Here is a 5,222-nt window from a genome sequence, read left to right on the forward strand (position 1 = left end):
TCTTAGGTTTGGTCTTTTCATGGTGTCCCATATTTCCTGAATATTTTGTGTTAGGGATTTGTTGGACATAATAAGATTTTCTTTGGTCAATGAATCTATTTCTCCTAGTGCATCTCCAGTGCCTGAAATTCTGTCTTCCATCTCTTGCATTATGTTGGTTTATGCTTGCATCTGTAGGACATGACTGTCTACAGCATTCCTTCAGACTATGTTTTTTATTGTATCTATTTCAGTTTTCACCCCTGCACTATTTTAATTGTTTATTGCAATTTTTGCTTCGTCTTTTCCTTCTTTTCTTGAATTTTTCAGTTTGTTTTTTTTTTCATTTCTTGCATTTTTGGTTTGTTTTTCTTTCATTTCTTTAAGTGATTTTCTCATATCCTCTTTGAGGGCCTCTATCATTTTCATGAAGTTGTTTTTATGGTCATTCTCTTCTGCTTCATCTGCATTAGAGTTTTTAGGTCTTGCTGGTGTGTAGTTTCTAGACTTTGGTGCTGTCATGTTGGTTTTTCTGTTGCTTAGTGTATTTTTTGTTTGTTTTTTCAGACAGGATTTCTCTGTGGCTTTGGAGGCTATTTTTATATTGTCTCCTTCCCATAACTTCTTTAAGTAGGTGCAGAATGAGTCTCTTCCTCTCCTGGTGGGTATGTAACCACCTTCCAGTAGATCTGATCAGGTCTCATACTCTGGTGGCTCTCATTTTGCATGGATGTAGGGGGCCGCTGGGTCTTGGCAGTCTTTGGCTTGTTTGGACCCCGCTGGGATGGGATCTGCAGTGTGCAGTTTCCAGATCTCTGGTGGTTCTGTGTAGGGTGCCAGAAGACTGGCCGGAAACTGGCCCATGCTTACCTTGCCTGTCCCATGGGTGGAGAATGTGACTTGGAAGCTGGCAGTCTCTGGGTAGGCTGACTCCTGTCAGTATGGGATGTACAGTGTGCAGTACCCAGGTCACAGGTGGTTGATGGAGACAGGCCCAGGTCTACCTAGTCCCATGGACAGAGAATGGGACCAGGGTGCTGCCAGTCTCTGGGTGGGTTTACTCCAGCCAGGATGGGAGCCGCAATGTGCAGTTTCCTAGCCTCTGTTAGTTGGCCTTTTTTTCTTTATTGAAAACAGTTATTTTTATCACATCCTATATCATGATTATGTTTTTCTCTCTCTCTACCTCAAGTTCTTTCTCCTCTACCATCCCATTTCCTCTACCTTCCCATCCCATCTACACTCCAGATGCATGCCCTTTCTGTCTCTCATTGGAAAAACTATTTGCATGTCATCCTTTGCAGAGACAATACTAATATTCTCTGTATTGTTCTAATTTTAGAATATCTGCTGCAGAAATAACTTGTGTTCAATTCTTAATAATGTCATATTACTACTACATATTTTCCTTATTGACTATGAACTATTGTTATGAAAACTTATATCATTGAATTACTTGTATTTTGAACACAACCAAATTCCATTTTATATGCCATTGGTATATAAAAACTATTATTTTTTGGATTATTTATTTTTATTTTATTTGTATTATTGTTTTGTCTGCATATATGGATGTGTACTTCATGCGTGTCTGATAACCACATGAGCTACCTTGCAGATGCTGGGAAGTGAACCCAGGTCTTTTGCAAGCACAGTAAACACACTTAAAAACTGATATATCTTTCCAGTTTCTGTTCATGATTAGATTTTACATTTATCTATAATTGTACCATTTAATCTGGTTAAAGAATTTCATCATTGTGTTTATATCATTTCTACTTTTCAAAGTATAAGGTTTGATTTGACAAGAACAGAATATAGGTTATAATTTACAATACATTAAGAGACAAAGATCCTCCAAAAATGACAATGATTTTGTTTTGTATTGTCCATACACTTCTGAGCATGGGGCCTCACCCAGTGAGACTCAATTAGAGGAAGCTAATTTTTCAATTCTAAGTGATTATTAATGGGAGATAGCTTCTGGTTATGGCTGTGGATTGTGTCTACTTCCCCTTCTCAGTGCTGGGACCCATCTGGCTTACAACTGTCTAGGCTATTTGCATGCTGCTACAGTTTGTGTAGGTTCATATATGTGTCATCCCTGTTGTATCTAGGTCTTATTTCCTTGGTATCCTCCATCTGCTCTGGCTCTAACACTATTACCACCTCTTCTTCCACAGGGTTTTATTGAGTTCTGAAGGGAGGGCTTTGATGGATACTTTTCACTTAGGACTGAATGTTCCAAGTTCTTTCACTTTCTTTCCATTGTTCAGAAGTCAGTCTGTATTTCTTCCCATCTACTGCAGGACAAAACTTCTCTGATGATGGCTGGGCAAGACACTGGTCTATAAAAATAACAGATTGTCAATAGTAATTATTTTATGGCTACTTTCCTTTTAGCAGAGCAGTAGTATTTGGTTTTGTTCTAAGTTCATGACCTATATAATGTCAGGTTCTTGACCACTTGAATAGTGACACAAATGGGTTATATATCAAGGAATGGGCCTTAAATCCAATCAGATATTGCTTGCTTATTTTCATAAGATTCATTCTACTATTGCACTAGTGTATCTTGCAGGCAGATCACCATTGTAGATCAAAGAGTGTGTAACTGGATTGGTTTTTATATTTCTCCTTTACTAGCATGCAGAGTACATTCCAGCAATATGAACAGTAGTCTGTAAGGGTAAAGGCTGTAGGTAGACACCAGATTGACTTTTCATTGTTCAATTACTTGTGTGATGTTGTCATGTTTATTCTTGAGGGAAGAAGGCTTCATGTAATTCATAAGAATTTAATAACTTTGTAAGAAGTAATATCTTTTATGTGTTCCTCTTCTTTCAAAGATCTGCCAAGTGCTTACTTACCTGATGGATTAAGATTCCATATGGAATTCATTTCTTAATGCATTTATCTGTATATTGAATTAAATACCTACCTGGTCTTAGCATTGGTGTTATAATAAGAAGGATATAACTGAAATATACCAACATAGTACAGAATTATGGAAAGTTTATTGAAAAACTAATATAATTATATTTGTGCTGTATATTACATACTGTGTTTCCAGAGGTAAGACATTATCTGTAAGAAAGGTATTAGATTATTATACAGATCATCAACATTCTCTAGCTTTAGACAGTAATGACATCAAGTAAAGTTACTATATATAGTCTTCTGTCTTTTTGTATATAATAATTTTTATTTGAGTTTTTACACTTGTTACTCTTAGTTTCCTCTCCCTCCCCTCCTCCCCAGGTCCCCCATTCCTCCCAAACCCCATCCCACTCCATCTCCCTTCCACTCCCTAGGGAGGGTAATGTCTTCCATAAGGGATTTTCAGAGTCTGTCATATAATCTGGGGCAGGGCCTAGGTCCACCCCCATGTGTCCAGGCTAAGAGAGCATCCCTCCATGTGGAATGGGCTCCCAGAGTCCACTTGTATGCCAGGAATTAATACTGATCTACACTCAAGGCCTCTGCTCTGATACCCAGGTTCAGGGGCCGGGTATCTGGATCAGTCCCATGCTGGTCTCTCATTCATCAATCTGTGGTTCATGCGTTACCCCTTGTTTAGGTCAACTGCCTCTGTGGGTTTCACCAGCCTGGTCTTGATTCCTTTGCTCATCACTCCCCTTTGCAACTGGGTTCCAGGATTTCAGTTCAGTTTTTAGCTGTGGGTGTCTGCCTCTGATTCTGTCAGCTACTGGATGAGGGTTCTAGGATGGCATATAAGGTAGTCATCCATCTCATTATCAGGGTAGGGCATTTAAGGCAGCCTTAATACCAGTTGGTGTAATTTTTGTAGACCTGTGAAGAACTGACTAGTGCCAGATCTCTCCCCCAACTTATAATGGCTCTCTCTATTATGGTATCTCTCATCCTTCTCTCCTCTATTCTTGCTCTGACTCAACCTTCTTGCTCCCCCGTGTCCTCCTCTCCCCTCCTCTTCTCCCTAGTCTTCTGTTTTATACAAGGTAGAAATGCCTGTACAGCAGAAAAACCCTAAAAAGAATTTGTTTTTTTTGAAAATGGAGGATAAAACTTGTTTTCAATTAACTAGTTCATGGGAAGTTGGAAAGATGGCTCAGCAGTTAAGAAAACTGAAGACAGGTTTCCAGTATCAGCACACTATGGCTTACAACCTTCTGATAGCTCCTGGTGATTTGAAACCCTGTACTAGCCTCCACAGTAACTTGAACAAATGTGAACACACAGAAACACACACACACACACATTCATATTATTTATGACTTATTATTGGTGGAATACATTAGCACAACGATATCATAAAGTTATTTAATCTTGTGTAACTATACCAAAATAATTTCCAAAGATATTTGCAGATTGCATTAGTTTATGTACTTGCATGTTTCCAAATACTACTTATATTTTGTATTTTAATTGTTTGCATCTGACTGTCAGTGTGACTTTTGCTATTTTTCTTGAAGAGAGTAATGGAAAATATATGTGCTTTATTAATTCACAGACATAATTCAAAAACTATTGAAGTTTAATATCACTATGCCTGTTCCCCTAAATAAATTGCATGCATCTTGTTCTTTTATTCTCTTTAAGCTTGATTACATCTTGGCTCAATTACAGAAATGAGGTTTTAATTGGAATTCCTTAATTGCAAGTTTTTTGGTTGCAGACAGAATTGCTCACTTGTTCATTAAAAGTCATTTAGGTCTAATCTATGTGAATATATCATAAAAACTGAAGTTCTGTGCCCTGAAAACCTGGTAAAATTTAATCCAGCAAACCATACTTAAGCCTGTTATTGAATGAGTAGCTTTTTTTGTTGTTTAATACAAGGTTTAGTTGTATAATCTAGGCTGTACTATAAATTGCTATTTAACATTGACTTTCCTCAATCTTTATTTCTTCTCTCAAAGGCTGCAATTACAACATATATATCTATGCCTTCTTTGAATTAGGTTATTGCTCTGTGATGCTACTTACAAAACATATGTAAATGTAAAATTTTACATTATCTTTGTAAACATTAATCACATGGTTGTAAGCACTAAACAGATTTATTGGTAATACTTAATTTCTTTTAAAATGAAAAAAAGTTAATTTTCCAAATGCCATCGCATTACATGTGCTCCTTAAATATTTAAAGCAATTAAACTTATTTGTATCTCTATTTTTAAAATATATTTATGTATTTTTACATGGATGAGTGTTTTGAATACATTAATGCATGTACCCTGAGTGTATACAGTACATGTGAA

General features: G+C 36.9%; 1 pseudogene; it reads right to left on the minus strand.

Moving 5' to 3' along the window:
• Positions 1–1,254: 1,254 nt before the first annotated feature.
• On the minus strand, positions 1,255–1,341 carry LOC121140088 (annotated as a pseudogene).
• Between the last annotated feature and the right edge of the window lie 3,881 nt (positions 1,342–5,222).

This window comes from Mesocricetus auratus, unplaced genomic scaffold, assembly GCF_017639785.1.
Source record: "Mesocricetus auratus isolate SY011 unplaced genomic scaffold, BCM_Maur_2.0 Super-Scaffold_100003, whole genome shotgun sequence".
Lineage (NCBI taxonomy): Eukaryota > Metazoa > Chordata > Mammalia > Rodentia > Cricetidae > Mesocricetus > Mesocricetus auratus.